The sequence below is a fragment of the Protopterus annectens genome, chromosome 3.part0, assembly GCF_019279795.1.
Source record: "Protopterus annectens isolate FY-2018-M chromosome 3.part0, PAN1.0, whole genome shotgun sequence".
Lineage (NCBI taxonomy): Eukaryota > Metazoa > Chordata > Ceratodontiformes > Protopteridae > Protopterus > Protopterus annectens.
The window spans coordinates 942454400-942479368 of record NC_056731.1 but is presented as its reverse complement, the minus strand read 5'-3'; the positions used below and the strand labels follow the sequence as shown (position 1 = coordinate 942479368).

General features: G+C 37.8%; 1 protein-coding gene across 5 annotated transcripts in view; it reads left to right on the top strand.

The window, feature by feature from the left end:
• Positions 1-24969, top strand: part of TPMT (thiopurine S-methyltransferase) — an 857398-nt gene that overhangs the window by 121841 nt on the left and 710588 nt on the right. Inside the window, exon 1 of one of the 5 annotated variants that reach the window (XM_044065273.1) lies at positions 11218-11351. The exons of 3 other annotated variants lie outside the window; for them this stretch is intronic. The gene's annotated coding sequence lies outside the window, so the exon portion shown is untranslated. One more of the 5 variants, XM_044065271.1, reaches the window with a different exon arrangement.

Sequence of the window (24969 nt, the reverse complement as noted above, 5' to 3'; positions counted from 1 at the left end):
TCAATTTTGTGTTGGAAAAACTTACTCTACAACCTTTTGAGCCTCGGGTACTGCTGATTTGAAATATTTGTCATGGAAGACTGCTTTTTGTTGGCTATTACTTCTGCAAGAAGGGTTTCTGAGTTGCAGGCCCTTATGGCAGTAGAGCCCTTTCTGATTTTCCATAAGGATAGGGTATCATTACGTACTAATCCTTCCTTTATGCCTAAGGTGGTTTCTAGTGTGGCTTTAAACCAAACTATTCATTTGCCTACTTTCTATGCAGATCCCCAAAATAAAGGGGAAAAGATTTTGCACACTTTAGATGTACATAGGCAGTTGCGTTATTATTTAAGCAGGACTAAGGATTTCAGGCAGTCTCAGCAGTTGTTTGTTTCTTTTGCTTTGAGTTCTCAGGGCAAGCCTGTGTCTAAGCAAACTATTTCTAAGTGGATTGGGTTTTGCATTTCATTTTGTTATTCCCATCATGGCAAGGAGATTCCAGCTGGGATTAGGCCTCATTCCACTAGGGCTACTGCCACTTCAACAGCATTTCTAAGGGGTGGCAACTAAGGATATTTTGGAGGCAGCTACTTGGAGTTCAGTGCATACTTTCTCTAAGCATTACCACCTTCCTCTCTACTCTAAATCTAGGGCTGGTTTTGCCACAGCTATTTTGCAAGGCATGTTGACAGCTCCTGCTTCCTTATGATTTGCCAGCCTCCCTTACCTCTGCTTTGGGATTCTACCCAATAGTTAGGACTGCAGCAATGTGGAATGAAGAACATAGTACAGTTTTGTACCTACCATAAATGTAGATGTTCGAGGATCCACATTGCTGCAGTCCAATTTACCCTCCCGCCTTCCCCTCTGTGTTTAGGGGTGGTGGTGTGAGTTGCTATATATTATTGTACATGTGTATATATATATTGTATATAGGTTTGGTGCAGGGCTTTTTGGTGTTTTGGATTGGGCCTTGTTTTTTTTAGGGTCTTCTGACATCTGGGGCAAGAAAAGACTGAGGATATGACGTCGGTCATGCGCATTAGTACCCTGACGTCCTGACGTCAGTCTAATGCGCCTTGACCGACGTCAGCCATATACTTTGGTATTCGGGCCGACTGGACAGCGGACTACCCCAATGGTTAGGACTGCAGCAATGTGGATCCTCGAACATCTACATTTATGGTAGGTACAAAACTGTACTTTTCGTCAAACATCCTTTTAATTTAAAGGAAAGTGCTTTCGTCCTCTAACTACATATAAAAGGACCTCATCACAGACCTAATAAATATCCACCCAAGGCACATTTAAGACACATTTAAATAACAAATCCCCCCATCATAAAACACCACATCAAATCCCAGTATTAGCACACAGACATACAAATAAAACATAAAACTTAGAATACATACATAAAAATTAAGTTAACCAATTAATTTCTATTGTGTTATTTAACCCATATTCTTTGAACCCTAACTTGAATAGATAAAATAGTGCAATAAATAAATACAGTATTAAAACTTAGCAGCATGAAGCTTTAATACTGCTAGCCTTTCTCTTTCTGACTACCTCACCCTCTTCACATGCTGCAATAAAACTGCTTCCCACAGGTAATTTGTTTCCAATGTTATCCCCTCCATTTCTCCACATTAATTGTGCTCTTTCTCATCATTAGCTCCTTGAACTCCCATCTAGTTATTCTTGTTTCATATCTTTGCTCCTTACCTGACAGCAAACCCTGAGATGGAAAAACTGCCACTTGCTAGCAGGCAGTGTACTTCCACACCTTCTACCCCTTCTGTCTTATTCAGTACTGCTGCCAGCTTAGTTCCCTTACTATCTCTTCCTCTAACCCTTGTGAGAGAATGTCTTGGCTTGTTACGTACAAAATTTTATTTTCTTCCCCACAACTGAGATGCACCAAAATCTGTGTTAGGTAGATTAACACCCCCCCCCCCCCCCACACACACACACCATGTTTTCAACAGCCTTTTCCTGCAATTCCATCCCTTGATCCCTTTCTTACTTACAAGAAAAGTTAACTATCCAGTGGATCCGTTTCTCTTAAGAACGCATGGTGTTAAATAGCTATTTAGTGGCAATGATTTGGCACAATTGCCAGCACTCTGCCAATGTCTAATTAGGTATCAGTCCTCTCTGCAGTAGAATGATAACTTACAACAATTCATTTTTTCTCTCTCGACCTCACAGTGACATAGATAAACTGCCCCAGCCCCCCCCCCCCCAAAAAAAAGCAAGAGCAGTAAGAATACATGCCAGGAAAAACAGTCTTGTATTCTATACAAATGCAAAGCTTTGGCTAGCTGCAGATTTTGCTTTCCATTTCTGCTCTGTGTCATTTTTTTATTTATTTATTTATTTATGCAGCCTTTAGTTTGATTATCTTTACAAACACGGAACGCAATATCGTAGCTAGCAGAAGCTTTGCTTTTGAGTATACGAAGAGATGCTCTAAATCCTGCACAGGTCCGATCCTGCACTTGGTACGCACTGAGTCAAAATTTAAATAAGGCTTGCAGGCAGTTAGGGACTGAATATGATTTTCAAGCATAACAGAACATGAACATACTTTATAGTTTAAAAGTAGCCCTACAACATTACATGTCTAAAGATTCGGAAGATGCCAATTTTGCGACTGCTGTTCACCTGGCAGCCTCATTTATTTACCAGCAAATACTGAAGGGACATTCATGCTCCTGTAACTCTATAATCAGCGATAGGTGTACGTTCTGCCCATCTGAAAAGAGAGGTTGGTTTCAGCTTCTTTTTAAAAAAAAAAAAAAAAGGTTTAAACTTTCGGTAGAAGTTTGCATTTGTGTAAAGTCACACACTACCATTAAAAAGAAAAGAACAGGCTCTGCAATTGCGAAGCAGTGAAGCAGGGAAGCCAAGCACAGATGTATCATATTCCAGAGGGAATTAAAACAGGACTGGAATACAACTTTGCATGCATAGTAATGCCTTTCCATGGTGGTATTGCTTGAACGTCATTAATGAAGTCACAAATAGGGAGGGGATTTGCTAAGTGGGAGGCAGTATTTCTGCTTCCGTCCGAAGCAAAATAGCAACAAGATAGTGTCCCTTTAACTGCATCATCCACTGACCGGTTCTCGTGATAAGCAAACTGAAGGGGGGGTCCAACAATGGAGCTGTAATATCCTTCAAGTGAGCTAATACCAACCGCTCAAAAGTCTTCATGACCACTAATGTCAAAGCAACAGGCCTGTAGTCATGCAGTCCTGTTATACTGGATTGTTTAGGGACTGGAATGATTGTGTTTTGTTTGAAACATAAGGGAACTTCAAACGGCTTTAATGATTTATTAAAAATCTTAGTAAAAACAGGAGCCAGTTGATCAGCACAGGTTTTTAAACAGGAAGGTGAAACTCCATCTAGACCTGCTGGTTCCTTAATGTGCTGTCTTTTAAAAAACAACACACATCTTCCTCAGAGATAATTAATGCAGGTTGAATGTGAGAATGTCTGAACAATGAGAGAGCTGGCAACAGTGTCATTTGTAGCCTGAGGCTTATCAAACCTACAGTAAAAAGCATTCAAGTAATCAGCCAGCTGGTAATTAGCTGCAGTGTAGGGGATGGTTTCCTGTAATTTGTAATTTTATTTATTTTATTTATTTTACATTTCTTTACCGGGCTAGTCCAACTGGATACATGTCCATTTTCAGTGGAGGCCCGAGGAGAAAAGCTCCAAGCTTACACAATATTTAATATCACAAGTAAAATAGAAACAACATTAAGAAAGTGTATAACAAAACATTAATAAAAAACAAAAGCATAAATAAAAACAAAAGATTAGTACATTATATATAAGGGATTTCACTATCTTCCAAACAAGTAAGTCAGTAAAATAGAGAGAAGATATTTATATAGAGGATAGTTATGACATCTACAGGATAGGACAGTATTTTAAAAATAGGCTTGGTAGGTAGATGGGTTAGGTAGAGCAGTTTAGAGTAGAAAGGTCAGTGAGTGAAAAAGTTCAAAGAGTCAAGATTAAAAGAGATATTTAGGAGACAGAGTAGTACAGATGAAAAAAGTATGAGAGAAGCAATTAGTCAGGGTTATTACAAGAGCATAACCAGTGGTTGGAGAGGAAATGTTTAAGGTTAGTTTTGAATAGTGGGAGAGATGTAAGAGCAGTAAGGTCAATTGGTAGGAGGTTCCATATTTTCCCAACAAAGTTAGTAAATAGAGAGTCTCCTGCTGAGTTATTAGAAAAAGAAGTTTGCTTGTTTAATGTTTTGTAGACCTTTCCACGCTGATGCAGGATCATTGGCTTAAACTGTTTTTTTTTCAGCTTTTCAGAGCAGTTCTTTTTAACCACTTTTGATTTCCTTTGTCAGTGTGTTCCTTGCCAGTCTAAAAAGTGTTCTATCCCCACTTCTGTAGGCATCTTCCTTGGCTTGACAAAGCCGGTTAAATTTAGCAGTAAACCAGGGTTTGCCGCTGTTAAATTTTAACCAGGTCTTAGTGGAGACACGCATAGCTTCACAGAAGCTAACATAAGATGTTACTGTGTCTGCCAGTTCATGCAAGTTAGCAGCAGAGTCTTCAAAGACTCCAGTCTGTACAGTCAAAGCTGGTTTGCAGCTTCAGCTTTGCCTCAGTAGTCCACCTTCTTACTGTATTGATCACAGGTTTAACATATTTTTTAACCTGCTCTTATAGATGGGAAGCAAATGAATCGGACAGTGGTCAGAAAAGCCCAAAGCTGCAGGGGGTACAGCACAATAAGCATGTTTTAACACTGTATAACAATGATAGTGTGTTCCTGTCTCTGGTGGTACACTTTTTATATGCTGTGTAAATTTAAAGTTCATGGCCGAGATTTGCCTTATAAAAATCCCCTAGAATAATCAGAAAGGAGTTTGGATAATTCTGCTGCATCCACATTGTCTGATCAGACAGTTCTTGTAGTACTGCACTCTCGCATGCTTGAGGTGGAATGTAAACACTAACCAGAGTAAATGAAGGGAACTCTCAAGGTGAATAAAAATGTCTACAGTTAACAAAAAACATTTCTAAGTCAGGGCAGCACATTTTAATTAGAACTGTGACATCAGTACACCAACCTTCATTGATATAAAAGCAGATTCCACCTTCCTTACTCTTCCCCGATGTCTCTAATGCTCAGTCCAGTCTGTAAAGTTGAAAACTGGGAAGATATAATACAGAGTCCGGAATGGATTAATTTAGCCAGATTTCTGTGAAACACAGTACAGAAGAAAGTGAAAAATCCTTGAATTTCATTGAGAAGTAAAAGTTCACCTATCTTATTGCATAGGAAATGGAGGCTCGCCAGATGTAAACTTGGGAGTGTTCAAAAACCCATCTGTCTCAGCCTAATGAGTGCACCAATTCACTTCCCCCTTTTGCGATGCCTATCACTGCTGCTCCCTCAACTAGGATCTCCAGAAAATTCTCTGAAATTATCACTCCCTAAATAAATTCACTTTTGTAAATACAAACTCACTGGACTGGATTGTCAGTACACCAACCAGGAGTCCAACCGTACTGGATCTGGCCCTTACTAGTATGGGAAAGTACTGCATACCCCCTAGTGTAATGTCTTCCTCTTTTGAAGTAAAAATAAAACCTGGACCCCAGGAATATTCAGGAACTACTCTAAAGTTAACCTCCTACCATTAAAGGAAAACTCCACCTTAGAACTCAAAAAAAAAATATATATTTTTTTCATTGTATCTTTGTTTTTGTGCTATTTTAATGCCTCAAAATCACTCCAAATGCTTCTTTTACAATTTTAATGCGTTCCTTTCAAAGTGGCGGATGATGGGGCCTGCCCTGGTAACGTGATCTTATTTTCTTGCTTTCCTTCCTTCTTCCCAGAATACATTTCAACTCCTCGTTATATGACTCATGCCAGACATAAGGAAGTGGTGCTGTTTTCTCATGCCATTAAAATATAATGGCAGGACTGTGAAGCACTGTCATCTAAACACACCTTCTGTAAAAGAGCTGCTTCTCTGTTTGCCGTACTGAGCCTCATTTATCTCTCTGACAGAGCTTGTTCTATGCTATAAATCGCTGTTAGCTACTTGCAGCAAAAGAAAGCATATAAAAAGTTTTTTGTAAGAGGAGTTTTTTGTAGTCCTAACAAACTTGATAAACCCTCCCCCGTACTCTCATGCCAAGGTGTGAAAACTCTCACTGCAGTAAATGATTCCTTACTGTACATTTACAAGTGACAAGTAGGACTCTAAACTTAGTCTGTCTGCTACTTCTCAATGCCTTCAGTGTGAGGATGTTTCTCTCTCATGATTGATGCAGACTTAAAATGTGCTTTACTAGTTCCTTAATTATTTCCTATCATGTTCTCCCTCCTTTTTTCTACTTCATATTTATTTATACTTTGGTAACCAGGAAAGTAAACTGGTTCCAGGATCCTTTTCAGCCACAACATAAGCTATGCTGGCAAAGATAATAACAGTGATTAAATGCACTTATCAATACAAATAAAAAAATACTGACAGAAAGACCTTGACCAAGATTGCATGTGGAACACATAGCCAAAGTGTGACCAAGTAAATCATTGAGCAAAATTTACTAGAATGCATACATTAATAATGCTTAAATATTATGTTTATTATAAATTCATTGTATGCACACATATTACACACACACACACACATAGATATATAGAGTGTGTGTGTGTGTATGTATGTGTTTCTGTATATGTATATAAAGGACGTGTAGAAAAGCATGTGTGTGTGTATGTATTTAAACACAGTTAATTTCTTCTGATTTCTTTTTCTTGGTGTTCTTAATGCAAGGACACATAGTAAATGTACGTTAAAGTAAATTCAGCTGTATATTATGGTTGCTATCTTACAATGCAAGGACTGACTCAAAGTTAGTGGGAATCTCTTACAATGGATCTGCATGCACCAGATATGCATCCCCATCTGGAAGGATGTCACACAAAGCATAAAAGACTTTTTTTCTGAACAGTATCAGTGCACCTAGTTGATAGGGTTGCCACCTGACTCTTTTTCTGCAGTTCTGGCCTGTGTGTGTGTGTGTGTGGGGGGGGGGGGGGGGGGGATGAAAATGGTAAATACAAGAAAAAATATTTACTGACTTTTCTCTAAATGTCACAAAAATCTTTGCAACTACTCGTAAGTTATCTTAACACAAACTATTATAAGTAACATTTAAAGCTTAGAATTTCAATGCTGTGTTGCTGCTTATGTAAATTTGTCAGAAGAGTTGACAATTTCCTTTAAAGCTCTGACTGATCTAATTGCTTTGTTTTGCTGTGAAAGGGGAGTGTTAAGTTCTCCTCCCCTCTGCAATAAAAACAGTGGAAACAATTCCACAGCTTTCTTTCTTTTTTTGTATCAGCTGCTGTGTTCCTGACAACAGGATTAATTGCCCATCTAAGATTGACAGCAGTACCTGACAGGGTAAACTATAGATGTAACTGTGTCTATGATATGTCATGCAGGTGGAGACCAACTTTTCTGCAAAGTATGTGAGAAGTTGATTTTAAAAAAAAAAAGAAGTCGGTGGGATTTCCCTTCCTTTGACTCCAATGCAAGGAAATAAAACGTTTTATTAAAAATTACAAGCAGGTTTCTGGTACATACATAATGCTGGAACCATATTGTAGGGAGAAAAGAAACCCAACGATTGAGTTAAACTGTATGAGAGGGTGGAGTGTTCCTTTAAGTGATAAACTGGCAAAATGTCAAGCCCCCATAAACCCTGATAACACAGCTGGTTATGCAGACCTGTTTTCACAAACACTATACAAGCTTGTTAATATCTGCATAGAGGCAGCTGTACCCACCAGGAAGAAGTACAGAACTAACTTAAAAAAAAAAAAAACAAGCCACCCTGGTGGAATCAAAAATCAGTAGGCTGTATAGGAATAAAATCATGGCAAAAATTAGGAGGTACAGAACCCAGCAGGATAAAAGCACACTCATCAAACTAAACAAACAACTCAGAGTACAAATAAAGTCTACCAAAACCAAATTTCAGGTTAATTTGATCTCCCAGGCCAAGGACAACCACAAGGCATTCTTTAGCTATGTCCTCAAACTCTAAAAGCAGTACACACAATTGTGTGCAGAGCTCACTGTAAATGGAGCCACCTATACTGAGCCAGAAGATATAGCAAACCTACTGATCGACAAATTCAGCTCCAACTTTACCCCTCTCTCCCCCCCTCAACCTTGCCTCCGGAAACGCCATCAAATTTAACTCCCTCTGCTGTCACTAGGGAACAGGTCCTTAATGCTCTCTCTAAGGCCAGGAGCGCTGCATCAGTGAGCCCAGGCAGTATCCCATGATGCCTTCTAAATAGCATGAAATATGCCCCATCAGACCCTCTCCATTTGCTGTTAACTGTAGCCTCCAAACCGGCTTCATGCCTCATGAATGGGAACAGCAACAGTCATCCCTCTGCACAAAGGTAGGTCATCCACAGACCTTGGAAATTACAGACCCATACGTTTCAGTAGTCTCGTATACAAAACCATGGAAAGAATTATCATGGAAATGATCAGTAATGATATAGTAAACCTCCAGACACTAGATCCAACCCAGTTTGGTTTCAGCAATGGCAGGTCATGCCTACTCAACCTGGTGGACTTCTTCGAGAGGGTCACCAAAGCAGTGTGGATGAGAGCAGAATGATTCACACTGTCTACCTTGACTTGGCCAAGGCATTTGACATAATACCCCTCTCGGGCATTGTTGACAAACTGTAGGTTGGGTACAAACCCTTGCGTCATCAAATGGATAGCCAACCAGCTCACAGACAGGACCCAGAAAGTTAGACTTGGGAAGTCCACCTCTACAACAGTCAGTCACACGTGGAGTCTGTCAGGGGTCAGTCCTTGGACTGCTCCTTTTTTAGCATTTACTTCTCTGAAGTCAAGGCCAGTGTCAGTGGCCGCTGTCTGACTAAATTTGCAGATTATTGCAAATTAGGAACTGTCATTGAATCCCACACTGCCATAAGTGTTCTCCAGGAAGAGCTGACACAGGCAAACAACTGCTGTCAGAGCCATGGACTAAAACTAAATGCCAAGAAATGCATGATAGTATCCTTTGGGAAGTCATCCATCCCTGGCAACTATCATATTGACAACACACCCCTTAAAGTTGTCCCAGTTGTCAGGGACTTTGGAACACACACAGGAGGTAATCTAGCCTTTGAACATCACGTGTTTACAGTAGTGAGGAAATCATTCTATGTTGCACAACTTATAAACAATGGTACGGCATCTAGGTCCAAGGAAGCCATTGTTCCACTGTATCTGGTATTCATAAGATCTTTCATTGACTACAGTTCTCCCCTTTGGGTATGTACAGTACCTAACCAGGCATATCCAACAGTTACAATGTCCACAGAGGTTCCTCACTAAAAAATACAGGGTGCAAGTAACATGTCCTATGCAGACTGCTTCAAGGCCCTATCTCTGTATACTGTCTCCTGCAGGCTGTTGAGGGGAGATCTATGCCTGGTATACAGGGCATTGTCAGAGCCCACTCTGATGGACCTTCTGCATAGCTGCAAAACAAACAGCACCAGAATTACCCATTCTAAAGACTTAAACCTTGCCTGTGATATAAATAGGACCTGCTGGAGAGACAGGTACATGTATCCCAGAGACTACCCCATCTCTGGAACAGGCTCCCCGTCCATGTGAAGTCGAGTTCATCCCTAACCCAATTCAAGTGTGACTTGGACAGTTGGATGGGGAGCAGGAAATTCATCCCTGATTTGGCACCTATGTCTCTAATGGACACAGGCAGCCAGTAAATGTTTGATCTCCCAGGCTCCTGTTTGTGAATGTTTAACCTCACAAGCCTCTGCTTTTACTTACCAAGTGTACCAGAACTGTTCAGAGGTCTGGGATCCATGGCTAGGCTTAAAAAGCCCCTTGTAGTTGTTAGCCTAGTAAACGCATATGAACCCATGAGCTTATTTACATTACGATCTGACCATTCCTTCATCCTTGCCATGTCTTTTCTTTTACTTTTATCATCCTTTGCCATTTGCATAAGCTTGATTTTCCTCCGAACACCTATGCAGTACCATCAATAAACCTCTAAAGTTCAGAATACTAGTTCTAGTATCGAACCCTGTATTGAATATCTCTCTAGTTCAAAACTTATTCTTCAGAGAGTATGTCCATTAAAGACCTACATGTAGAATTACTAGTTTTTTAAACTGTGTGCATGGGTGGGGGCCATGTGCATTTTTGCCTGTATGTGTGGGTAGGAAGGAGACTTGAAATCCTGAAATGAAACAAAAGTTTCACTTTCAGTTTTGATAAGTCAAAATATTGTAAAAATGAAGTTTTGTTCTATTAACTTTGTATATTTTCAGCTTCTGTGGAGCTGGGAGAGGAATTAGTAGTAGTATGAACCAAATTATGGCACCCAGGAAGGATACTGCACGTAAAGAAAGAACTGCTGCTGGGCGGTTTTTAATAACAAGACATTTTCCTTACCTGTGTCTACATTGGACTACTTTTAGTAGGGAGAAGAGACCATGGAAAGAATTGATACAAGGATGCAATATGTATTGTAGGTGGTGTCGTGACTTGGTGCGGAGGTTGATTGTTTTAATGGCAAAGTCACAACACTGAAATTCAAATAATTTTGTCTATTTTGAAAAAAATTGGTGGATGTTTAGGCAGAAAGCACTCAATGCACAGATCACAAAGATGTAAATGCACTCTGTCATTAAACAGGCAATAAAAAGCATTGAATGTCAGCTGCGTGCAGATAATTTCAGACAGGTTGGCTTCCTTGAAGATCTGGAAAGTGATTTGCTCTGTTGTTTGTGCTAGATGGCTTCTCTGAAGTTGCTAGCTGTTGTCAGAGGGCTGTGATCATTGAAAGGAGTTTCTGCGGTATAAATAAACTGACTGTGGAGAAACTCCTTTTGTAAAAGATTTTAATAAAGGCATTCATATTTATGGACAAATGTTGGCCTTGTAATGGGAATCTTTGGGCGTTAGTGGTTAAACTTATTAGTTTGCTTCTTTTTCTTTTACTTAACTAAGTAGTAATATGAAACAAAATAAGTTTCAACGCATTATGAAAATTAAGCAAATCAGGACTGTTTGTGCAATACTGTTTCCTGTATGACTCAGAATAATAAGCTGTTGGGGGCTGGGAGCTTTTTGCCAGTGAGTGTATGCTCCTGAATAACCTAGCAGGATGCAAGGGAGGGGAAAGTAGGCAGCTTTTTAAATTAGAACGCTTCTGCAGAGGTGTGTGTTTGTGTGATTCTACCAGAAAGAGGAGGTTTAACTGAGCCTGCCACACCTTCTTCCCCTTTAAAAGGTAGGACATTTAGTACATGATTGTTCTGGAGCTCTACCAAGTGGATGCAGCAGCCTGATCTGAAAGTTTTAAAGAACAAGCTGAATCTTAAAGGGAGTAAGTAGTTCATGAGTTGCCAGAAGAAACTGAAAGGACTGGCAATAAAACAAAACAAACATAAATTAAAGGACAGTCACAGGTGAGCAGCACTTTCAGCTTTAAAAGATATTGGTATTTAAATATATATGTGTGTGTGTGTGTGTGTGTGTGTGTGTGTGTGTGTGTGTGTGTGTGTGTGTGTGTGTGTATATATATATATATATATATATATATATATATGTGTGTGTGTATGTGTGTGTGTATATATATATATATATATATATATATATATATATATATATATATATATGTATGTATGTATTTTTTTGTGTATGTGCATATATAGTACTGAGACATCAGAAAGAGGCATTTTATTATATGCTACTCCTGATTAGCTCAACACAACTTGTTTCTCTTTGTGGTATAGTGAGAAAAAAGCTTTACCTGATCTTTAAATAAAGAGCTTTAATTATAATAAAGAACTGTGAGCTGTTCTTTGTAATAGGCAATCTGTATATTAAATTATTGTGCTGGACTTTGGAAAATAATTAATTGTTGTTGGCATGAGGATTTGTAGGACAGTGTTTTTCTTCCTCCAGATGAGCACTGTTTATTTCAGTGGTCAATAGAATAGTAACTTTGTCTGTCTTTGTGTTCCAGGTGGGGTATTGGCTTTTCAACACTGCACATAGCATTTACTGAGTGTTATTTATTACATTTCTATTTTGGGTGATGTACACATTTTGCAGTTTCTTAACTAGTGGTTGGTTACATGTTTCAGACTTTGAGCATTAATTAGGCTGACAGTTTTACCTAATTATTGGCTGGTATGTTCAATTGCCAGTTACTGTATAAACAGCTGCCTGACTGACATTTAGATTTATCCTAGGGCATTTATTAGCCCTTGGCATTTTTCTTCATCAAGGAAAGTACTGATTAAAAATCCTACTTTGAGTCAACATTATCTAGCCATTTATCTGATCAGCCGGAAATGTATTTGCTTATTAAAGTTGCTGGTTTTCAGGATTTGCCCAATTCAGACTGTCTGCATTTATCTAATCTATCAGAAATTTATTTAAGGTTCAACTTTTCAAGACTTCCCAGACTCAGAATTTACTGCAAAACCTTTAAATCAAATTGGCGACTTTACATTAGTAGTTGCCAGTTAATTTTTTGCCTGTTTTATAAGGCAGCTTGTTCAAAACTGTTTGTGGAGTGACCAGGTTTGGTTAAACAGTGATGAAACACTGAAGTGCATGCAGCAAGATTCAGTTACTGATTCACATATGTGTGTATTGTTAGAGGGTTTACTTAGAATGTAGTGATAGCAAAAGGACGGGTCTCACACACACACACACACACACACACACACACACACACACACACACACACACACACACACACACACACTGTCTCTTTCTCTCTGTTTCTGTCTCTATCAAAAAAAAGGGTATTTGTCTACTATATTCAACTGTTCTGCCATTTTAACATTCTGCAGCATTTGAAGCTACTTATTGCCTAGTTTACATTGTCTTTTCTCCTGCTGAAAGACCGTATTTTGTGTTATTTAGTTATTTTAAGGGGAAAAGTCCATCTGAACATTGCCCATTTTCATTGGATCGGTAGGGAGAAAGTGTCCACTTGTGCCAAGTCATAAGTTTTTACATCATCAGAAAGTTAGTAAACAACTTAGCACAACAGCCATAGGACTGTTATACAGAAATCATGGCACTGCTAGATAGAAACCCATGTCAAAAATACAATCATTGTAAATGACATGCAGTACTAAAAAAAAAAAAATCAGTTTGATACAGTTACAGAAACAATGAAGTAACTATGAGAAGAACAATGTAGATATAGTAAAAATAACACATACAGTGGTTATAAAAAGTGTACACACCCCTGTTAAAATGCCAGGTTTTGTGATATAAAAAAATGAAACCACAATAAATCATTTCAAAACTCAGTTCAATTGAAAAACAAATCTGTTAGGGGAAAAATATAAAAAGTAAAAAATAAAAAACTTACAATAAATTGGTTGCATGAGTGTGCACACCCTTAAACCAATACTTAGTTGAAGCACCTTTTGATTTAATTACAGCATCCAGTCTTCTTGGGTGCACACCAGCCATCAATTAAAGAGCCTCTGATTAACCCCAAATAAAGTTCTGCTGTCCTAGTAGAATTTTCCTGACATTTACTCAGTTGCCTGCTACAGCAAATGCCATGGTTCGCAGAGAGCTTACAAAGCATCAAAGAGATCTCATTGTTGAAAGGTATCAGTCAGGAGAAGGGTACAAATAGATTTCCACAAGATTGGATATACCATGGAACACAGTGAAGAACAGTCATCAAAAGGTGGAGAAAATATGGAACAGTGACGTTGCAAAGAACTGGACGTCGCTCCAAAATTGATGAAAAGACGAGATGAAAACTGGTCAGGGAGGCTGCTAGGAGACCTACAGCAACACTGAAGGAGCTGCAGGAATTTATGGCAAGTATTGATTGTGTACTACATGTGACAACAACCTCCCGTATTCTCCATATGTCTTGGCTATGGGGTAGGATTGCAAGATGGATGCCTTTTCTTATACAGAAGAACATCCAGGCCTGGCTAAAATTTGCAAAACAATACATCAAGTCTTCCAAAAGCACGTGGGAAAATGTGCTATGGTCTGATGAGACCAAGGTTGAACTTTCTGGCCACAATTCCAAAAAGATACATTTGGCACAAAAACAACACTTCGCATCACCAAAAGAACACCATCCCCATGGTAAAGCATGGTGGTGGCAGTATCATGCTTTGAGGTTTGTTTTCTTCAGCTGGAACTGGGACTTTAGTCAAGGTGGAGGGAATTATGAACAGTTCCAAATACCAGTCACATTTGGCCCAAAACCTTCAGGTGTCTGCCAGAAAGGTGAAGATGAAGAGGAATTTTACCTTTCAACATGACAATGACCCCAAGCATACATCCAAATCAACAAAAGAATGGCTTCACCAAAAGAAAATTAAAGTTTTGGAATGGCCCAGCCAGAGCCCAGACCAAAATCCAATAGAAAATCTGTGGGGAGACCCGAAGAGGGCTGTGCACAAGAGATGCCCTCGCAATCTGACAGATTTGGAGTGCTTTTGCAAGGAAGAGTGGGCAAATATTGCCAAGTCAAGATGTACCATGCTGATGGACTCCAACCCAAGAAGACTGAATGCTGTAATTAAATCAAAAGATGCTTCAATAAAGTATTAGTTTAAGGGTGTGCACACTTATGCAACCAACTTATTGTACGTTTTTTATTTTTTATATTTTTCCCCCTAACAGATTTGTTTTTCAATTGAATTGTACAGGTTATAAGTCACACTAAATGTGGGGAAAGTTTTGCAATGATTTATTGTGGTCTAATTCTTTTATATCACAAAAACCTGGCATTTTAACAGGGGTGTGTACACTTTTTATATCCACTGTATGAGTATAGACAAATGATATATTTATTTTGTTTATCATTGTTTACCTTGAAAATCTGACTGGGATAAAAACTCTTTTTCAGCAGTGGCCTGGGGAGAAATGTTCCTCATTTAACACCAGTTTTTAGCATATAGACATATACATATACATTATATATATATATATATATATATATATATATATATATATATATATACACACACACACAAAATATAGGTAAGTGTACATAAATGAGAGAAAAAGCTTTAATAGCTTACAGAAATTTCATTTAGAAACAGAACACATACATAGCTTACATAGCCATGTACAATGTTGAATACTCCTTAGAAAAACCTTGTATATAGCAAAGAGAGATGTAATATTGCCTATGATTTATAGCAATTAAGAGGTAACTTAGCTATGGAAATACTAGAAAGGGGGAAGGTAGCTGATAAAGAAGTATAGTGTAATACTTTCATACTTGCTCTTTGACTAATGTATCTTTACATTTAAGATTGAAAAGTAAAGTAATTAGGAAAGTGAGAAAAGTTGGGGCTACATGGACTGTTATAAGGAGTATTGGTTTTGGATAGATGGGGAGGGCATGGGGATAGGGGTTGATCTAATTAGAGGCAAGAGATTGAGTCTAGTCGCTTTGTGCCTGTGATTATTAAATAATTTATGTAAATACAGTATCCCAGCTGCATTTCCATTCCTTAGGTATGCATCGAATGATTTCCTGAATGGATGTTTTGCTAAATGAATTGATAAAGTGTGAGAAGGGGACTGTTCAGTAATTTAAAAATAAAGGCTGAAAATGAACAGTCTCAGATGATTATGGAGAGGAGGTCTTAAGTGTGGACTGGTCAAAGGTCTCAAGAAGGCATATACCAGCTATGGACTTCTTGCTAGGGTAGTACACACCATAATGGGCTACTTTAGCAGACAATTTGATATGTTTACTTTTAGCACCTTTGGTAGGTTATCACTTAAGGCAAAGGCAGTATTCATTAACAGAAAAGAAAACAGTGTTAATGTTCTTTTTTATTTAATTTACATACATTATACATCACATGTAATTTCTTACTTTTTAATTATCATCAGTCCAACATTACATTAAATTGCTGAATTCCTACCTTCCCTTAACCCTCATTCCTCCTCCTCCTTCTCTTGAACATTATTCTGTATATATTGTTCCCACAATTTCCATTTATTTCTGTGTAATTTGCTTCTTCTCTTTTCTAAAGATCCCTCTTCCAATTTATTTATTTATTTATTTTTTATAATATTCAATGTTTTAAATACAGTTGGTTTTGACCTTGATTTCCGTTTTCTAGTAATTGGGTTTTTTTGTTTTTTTTTTGGGCAGCTAACAGAATTAAATTTAGTAAGTGCCACATTCCTATTTTGGACACAATAGAAGACTCTTCTTGGGTTCTGTTAAAGCAGCTTTATTTTATACAAACACATCACAATAGAAGTTTACTAACTTTAACTTAAGTAGTTGTATACAAACTAACTGCTGTAATCATACATGCTTACTCTCTGGCTGCACTCTCAAAATGGCACTAGGAATGGCACGTGCTTAACATTTATACGTGCAATCTCAGTCTTTGATGTCCTTCTTAAAGATGCAGCATGTAGCACGTGGTCCCTGATCTACATCCTCCCTCTTGAAAAAACAATGCATGCAATGTTATGAATCTTTTGGCATGCAGATATCACAGACAGTTATCAGTTATGTATTTATACAAGCTATGATACATAGATACATAGTTAAGTCCATGTTGCTACACATTTCACACTGGGCTTAGATACTTGTCCATAGCGTGTGACATAAAATTGGGAATTGGGTTTAACTATTGGAGCTGTCTCTGAAAAATGTTCAATCTTTGATTTATTTGGAACATCTTCAGGAATGGAATCAGAGGTAGGAACGCACTCTGGGATAGAAACTACATTTGGTTCACTGTGGGATTTAGAGTCCATGTCACTTTAACAATGTTGTGATGATGATTCTGATACAGGTAACATATATTTACTATTTCGTCTGTACTGCGTTCCTTCCGAATCTATAAGGTAGTATCTCTGTTCAGGACACTTGTTAATAACTTGACCTATGCGGTTGAAATTTTTTCTGTTTGAAGTCTGACCGTTTCTCCTTCTCTTAATGGAGAAAAAAGTTTGCTTGACTTGTACGATGACTTCTGGATTGAATGTTTCTTAAATAATTGAGCTTTGATGGTATTATTATTCTTGGCTTTAGTAGATTGGTAGGAATAGGTAGCATAGTTTTTGTTGCCTAGAAAGAAGTCGTTTAGCTGGAGATCTGAGAACATCGTCATGAGGTACGTTCCTAAGGTTAAGCAGTCTGAATTTGACACATCTTGACCTTTCAAGTAGTTGTTTTGCACTCTGTACAGCAAGCTCAGCAAGGCCATTTGACTGAGGATACTCAGGACTGGTGGTGATATGTAAAAAGTCCCATTCTCTTACAAATTTCTGAAACAACTGGCTAGTAAATTGAGCACCATTGTCAGAAATAACTTTGTGCGGACTACCATGGACTGAGAAATGATGTTGCAGCTTCGTAATAACAGTAGTAGATGTGAGAGTAGGTAGTAGATCAATCTCAAACCAATTCAAATAAGAGTAGCAATACCAAGTAGTGTTGATTGTTCCACTCGAAGATATCAGTGGCTACTGTTGACCAAGGTAGTTCAGGAAGTGCGGTCTAGTACTATTGCATACTGAACAAGAAGAAAGGACTTTATCAATGTCTTTTAGTAATGAAGGCCAAAGTACTAATTCTCTCCCTTGCCTCTTAATGGATGCGAAACCTGGATGACCACAATGCAAAATTTGTATGTACTCATGTTGTAAGGAAGCAAGAACAACAATTTTAGTACCTTTGAAAATAATGTTATCTTCCATCAACATTTCATCTCTGTAGGGAAAATAGGTTTGCACTTCTGTTGGTACACTAGATTGCCTTGACGGCCATCCAACATTAAGGTGTAGTGATTGAGCTTTTGCAAAATTGGATCAGTCTTTGTGTGATCTCTCAACTCATCAAGCCTAGTGGTAGAAAAAGTATGCACTGCCATCGCTTTAAAGTCAAAATTCTCTGCGCTACGCTGTTCTGTTGTGTTCCTGGGTGATCTGGATAAGGTATCCGCCAGATAGAGTAGTTTGCCTTTCGTATAGACCAGTTTGAAGATGTACTTTTGCAATTTGAGTATCATTCTTTGTAATCTTGTTGGATCTGAATGCATAGGTTTCTTTAGAATAGTAACTAGTGGTTAGTGGTCAGTTTCAGTCTGAATAGCTCGACCCTAAATATAATTGTGAAATTTGGAACATCAAATACTATTGCCAGAAGTTCTTTCTCAGTTTGAGCATAGTACATCTCAGTTTTCATAAGTGTTCTAGATGCATAGGCTACTGGTCTGCCCTCTTGAAGTATATCTGAGCGTAGGCCAAATTTTCAAGTATCACAGGAAAGAGTGACTGGTTTGTTCACATCATAGTATCTTAATGTAGATGGGGTGGCACTTTCCTGCTTGAGGTCTTCAAATGCCTTCTGGTGCTGTTCTAACCATGACCATGCAATATTTTAGCGTGTTAGCTCTCTTAAAGGTGCTGTCAACTCACCGAAGTCTGATATAAACTTTCCTAAATAGCTGACCATGCTTAAGAAACACTGTAGAGCTTGAACATCGTCTGGTGCTGACATCTGAAGAATAGCTGCTTGCTTGTTCGGGTCTGGTCTCAAGCCAGTACTGGTAAGTAAATGACCTACATATGTAACTTCTGGGAGTCTGAATTTGCACTTCAGAGGATTGAGCTTCAAGTTCACTTCATGTGCTCTGTAGAACTTTCTTGACGTTTCGTTATGCTCTGTTTCACCATTGCCTCTAACCAATAAAACATCTACTGTTATGGCATAAGGAAAACGCCAAAAAAATTGCTGTATTGCATGCTGAAAGACTTCACTTGCAGAATTTATTCCAGATGTCATCCTTAGAAATCTGTATCTACCAAACAGAGTACCAAAAGTAGTTAGCAATGATAATTTGCAATGAAGCATCACTTGCCATCCAAGACAGAAAAAACAGTGGCATTTGATATTAGGGCTGTGACCTCTTTGACTGTGCACATTGGATGATGTGGTCTTTTCAATGCTTTGTTCAAATCTCTTGGGTTGTTGCATATTCTGATTTCAGCTGAGCCTTTTTTGTGAGCTGCTACCATAGATGACACCCATTCAGTTGGTTCGCTAACTGGACAAATTATACCTTGCTGCACCATTTTATCCAATTGAGCCTTGACTTTTGTCCTGCATAGCTATCAGAACTCTTCTTGCTGGTCTGACTACTGTAGTGACCTCTGGGTCTAACTTCATGGAATACACTACTGGAAGTTTGCCCAAGCTGTCATCAAAAACATCAGCATATTCTGAGAAAATGTCTTCAGAAAAATTAGAGCTAGGATATGTACTTATGTGATGAACTTCTTTGGTAAAAGAAAGCAGATTCATTCTGACTGTCTTGAGATGCAATAAAGACTGTACTGGTTTTCTGACTACATAGAATTACAAGTTGTAACAGTTCTTGGCCAAATGACAACATGAAAGCATCACTGAGCCTTCAGTTTTGAATCTCTTCACCTCCATGAGCAACATGTTTCGCACTACTGGCCACATTGAGTTGCTCATTAGTTCTCACTCTAGCAAATGTGCCTGCAGATATAACATTACACTTTGAACCAGTGTCTACTTTAAGCTCTGTGGATTAACCATTGATCCGTACAGTGTAGAACACTTCGTGTTTTGCCAATAAATGCACTGCATCAACTCTTTCACCAATTACTGATACACCATCCACATAGAAAGCTGACTGCAGCATCTCTACTTGATCATTGTGCTTTTTTTGTGACCTTTCTTTAAAACTGTGTGAGGTTTACCTGATTTGTAAACTTTTTGGAAATGGTTGCATTTTTTACACTATTGCTGACCGAATGCTCCTTTAATTGAACTAGTCTTAGAACTTACTGGAAAACTACATGGTTTCCCTGATGAGCCAGCATGGGCTGTGGTTTCCATGTGCTTGGTAGGCCTAGTTCTGTTTGCCATGTGCTGCATGCTGTCTATATTTGCTCTGGAGCCTGCTGAAACCATGCTCTTGTCTCTTGCAAGCATACTTGTGTGTTTTTCGGTAACTTCATGCATTTGGCAAATCTCTGTGTCTTTACTCAATGTTAAATCACTGACACGAAGCAAGATCTTCTCACTGCAGCACTATTAATACCACACACGAGCCTGTCCTTTATTAACTTATCTTTTAAGTCACCAAACCAACACACTTTAGCCTTGTTTCTCAGATCAGTTATATAATCTGCAAAAGTTTCCCCTGGTTTCTGATCTCTCATGTAAAACAAATGCCTCTCTAGTGTAATATTTGTCTGGGGGTTACACATTTCTCTGAACTTGCGCTTCAAACACTCATGGGGGGGGGTCTTCCCTTCACTCCACCTGTACAACAATACGATGGTTTTCACCTTCTCCTTCATACACTGCTGGTGCATACACAAATTAACACTCTCTTTCTTTGGCCTCTGATCCAGCTGAGTGTAGTAAAATGAATGATTTGGTGCGTGCATCTTTATCTGAGTAAGCTGCTTGTATAAAAATATTGTACTCTTGCTCAAATATTCTCCAGTTTTCTGCAGTGTTCTGATCAAACACAAGAGGTAAGAGCTTTCAAAATCCATCTGCCATATTAACACCTACCAGTGAAGGTTTTGCAAATAAGCACAAACACATATGCCAGAAATTTATGCCAGCATGTGTAACTTGGCTCAATAGCACAACGAGCCTTTGTATAGCTGCACTTTGTGAAATAAGTTTCTCGGGCACTATAATAATCTTAAAATTACTGTATTGCACAAAATCACCTCTTATCAGTATTACAAACATATCAAATAACTGCACGATATGAATGAACTGGGCAGGAGAAGCTCAAGAGTCAATAACATTTCGAAGTAATGGCACTCTGCGAATAAACTGTGTACAACACACTGAAACTTCCCCAAAATGGCAGCACCTTTCTAGGCAGTTCCCTACAGTGCAAGGAACACTCTGTAATGGCAGCACTTTGTGAATAGACACACCCAGCACAAGAACATTTTTGAAATGGCAATACGTTGACTTCACTTCATGAAATAGTTGCACTTTGCACACAACTCTTCGAAATACATGCACAGTAATAAGCACACACTGTAAGCACTTTTGCACACTTTGAGATACTTCAAATAACTTTAGTTATGCCCTTGATACAAAACAAAGCTGTAGTTATGCTAAAACAGAGCACTTTTTCAAAAAAATGTAGTCTCCTTGCTTAACTTACACTTAATGTGCCACTTTTTTGCTCTTATTATATTTGTTTTGATTGTTTAATCTCTTTTCATACCCATTGTACTTTTCTTGTGCTTATTGTATTCTAAACATGTCTGTTTTGCTAAGCATATTCGTCTTGTTTTTAAACTTGCTCGTTTTACTTTTCTGTTAATCATTTTGTCAAACACCTTTACATTTCCTTTAGTTAATAAGCCTTTTATGCGTAAGCAGCAGCTGATAAAGCTCTGGGCAAATACATAACCAGTGGCCCCCTAAAATGTGTCCGAGAGAGATTAAAAAAAAAAATGACTACTTAAGAGTTCTTTCTTCTTAAGAAAAAGATGACCTACCGAGTAATTGAGTGTGTTAAAGGTATTAATTCATATAATAGGGGTCACTAATAAAATAGAGAGTGTCTTTAAAGAACTGGGCTGTATAAATCTTGATAAGTAATCCTGATATCATAATTTGGCAACATACTTAGCAGGCAATGATTTACTTTGCTGTACGTACAACATATGAATACATGTGAAATCAGCAGAAGGGGAAATTGTCTTACATTTCAGAGGAATATGTAATATTGCGTTATGTACTTTCCAGAGATAGCATGTTGTAACCTTACTCTATAGCACTGTTAAAAGTTATTATAAAACAGCATCAAAAAGCTGTGCCAGTATATACATGACTTTACTGTGTGTTATCGGAGGTCTAACAATCGCAAATAGCATGTCGTCTTTTTTGTAATGTATTTCATAGCAATTATACCAAAGGTCATTAAAAGCTAAGTCTAAACTAAGAGAAATGACATAAAATATGGGCAGACTGCTAAAGGATTGGTACATCTTAATATAGATTCCAACTCTTAACTATGAGAGACAAAATCTCTATGGAACATAATTTAAAGTATTAAAAATATAAACTTAAACCCTTAAGCTATCTAATCAGGGAACGGGTCTAAGTAACATATTTTGACTAAAATCAAAAATCTTTTCAACTAATAATTAAAATGCTATACCATTAATAAGTAATTACAAGCTTATGCAGGCAAGGAAGTAATTATAATGCTAATTATCTGATGGATCTTAGAATAACAAGAGAATTTTGTATTATAGTTTGTTGTGTACATAGTTTTAAAATGCCTCTTACAGATAATAGGAGATTGTGGATATGCACAAGGGGTGGTCTGCAAGGGGTGGGTTGTCGCTCATTAATTCTAAAATGTCGATAACACTTCAATGTAACTTGCATATCATGTACTCAAAATATTATCATCCCTATAGAAAGACTAAATTACACTTTAACCATTACACCAGCATTCAAATTGCACAGACAGTAAAGACAAAATGATGCTACTGGAATCATGGAATGTTAAAGGTCTCCAAAATAATAAAAAAAATAATTAATCAAACAGTCACAGACCCCAGTGTAGGCAGGCTCGATTCCTTAGATGATAGAAGTCCAAATAGTGAATGCAAAACAGTAGGTTATAGATACCAATAAACTGTTTATTTAAAATAAAATAAAAGATGAGCGCTTTCGCTTCACAGCTTCTTCAGATCTATAATGACAATCCTCTAAAACCACAGATATATATACACACCTTAATTAACTAATTAATCATTGGTAATTAACAAACATGAGAATATTTAAAAAGATAGCTACATTCACCACATCTTATCAAAATGTAGATATAGGGCATGTAGATCCACGAAAATGTATGCACATACAACAATGTAACGAGGTATATAAAAAATCAGGATTAATGAAACATCAATCCATTACATTAAAAGACAATTAAAACAATATATCAAGGCAGCCACAAAAAACATAGAGAAGCTTCTGTTATTCATGGAGAAGAGATAATATATAAGCTTCATTATGTGCTTACAGACAAAACAGAAACATAATATAGAAGAGTATATATGTACATAAATATATACCTAAATGCATACAATCAACCACTACTTCTATAATGTACTAAAAATATATACAAAATACATCCTGTGTTAAAAACAAAAAACATATACAAGTGGTGGTGTGTTGTTTTATTATATTATCAGAATGCATTTTCTAAGATTATCAAGGACTTGATGAATGTGTTTTGGTAAATGAATCAAATTTGTGATGTGTGTCTAAAATTATGTTCTATCTTATATTCCTTCTCTGTCTCAATTTCGGTTTCAAAGAAACCCTCTCATTAAGGCCAGACCCTTTGTCGGCCTTCAATAACAATATCCACTCATTCTCCCTACCTTCGGTACATGTGTTAATGTCACCTCCTCTTGGGTTCGGACTTAACACTTCTAGGACCTTAAAATTAAAGTAGTGTGAGCTGTCTGTCATCATCACATGCTTTGCTAAAGCATTGTGAGATGAACCTTTCTTAATGTGATAAATGTGTTCTCTCATTCGATCCCTGAATGGGTGATTAGTTTTCCCTATATAGAATGAAGAACACTTCTGACATATAGCTATATAGACTATATGTGGTGTCATACAGTTAGCTTCTGCTTGGATTGGAAAATGTTTTCTCAAATCCGGGTGATAAAAGTGGGGTGTACTATCTATAAACCTACAAAAATTGCATCGCCCACATGGCTTTGTATAGCCAATGTTTTTCGGTACTTGAGGACTGGTGGTATAACAAAGCTTCCTCTTCAAATTCTGTTTATTCCTATACATAAATCTAGGGTATTCTCCTACTATAATTTTGAGATCATTATCTACTAGTAGTATATCCCAATGTTTGTTCACTATTCTTCTCAGTTCTAGATGGTCTGACGTGAACTGTGTATTGAACTTAATAAATTTCGGTATCACTGTATCAGAGTCAGGCTCTGTCGGATTTTCTCTTGGTCCGAAATAAGGTAAGCCTCGAGTGAGTCTTAAATCTGAGGCATCCTGAAGATGTCTACTGATTTCATTAGTGCCATAGCCTCATTGCACTAACCTGTCATTCAGGAGGGGGATGCATGCTAGATCGGTGAAGGAGATTATTGCTGTGGCAACTTTTACGAAAGACACCTGTATTAATGATATCATTGTCAAGTCTTTCTATATACATATCAAGGAACTCTATTTTATATTGTGAGGAGTTCTTTGTAAACTTGAGACAAGTAGTAAGATTATTCAGAGTTGCAAAAAACAATTCTAGCTGCTCATCTGTGCCCTTCCATAAAATGAACAAATCGTCGACAAAACGTCGATAGAAAGTGGCATGTTGTATAAAAAGATCTACTTTAAAGAGGGTTTGCTCCTCCCAATGAGCTAAAAACATGTTGGCGTAGCTATTGGCACATGGTGTGCCCATAGCTACGCCATCTTTCTGCTTATAGACTGATCCATTGAACATGAACAAATTGTTCTCAAGTATCAGTTCAAGAAAGCAAGTAATTAAATCAATCTTGACCACTGAGTAATCACTGTGACTACGCATGTATTCAACAACATAAGTGACACCCAAGTCGTTGGGTATCATCGTGAACAACGATTGGATGTCTAACGTTACAAAAATGTAATCCATATTGATATTTATATCCTTAATACAGGTATAAAAGTCAAGTAGAAATTGTTTGGAATCCTTTAGAACAATATTATTATTACATAGGACATGTCTCAGGTGTTTTTCTACATAGGCAGATAGGTGTTCAGTGACCCAACCACGTCCTGAGACTATCGGTCTTAGGGGTGGGTTCACTGGGTC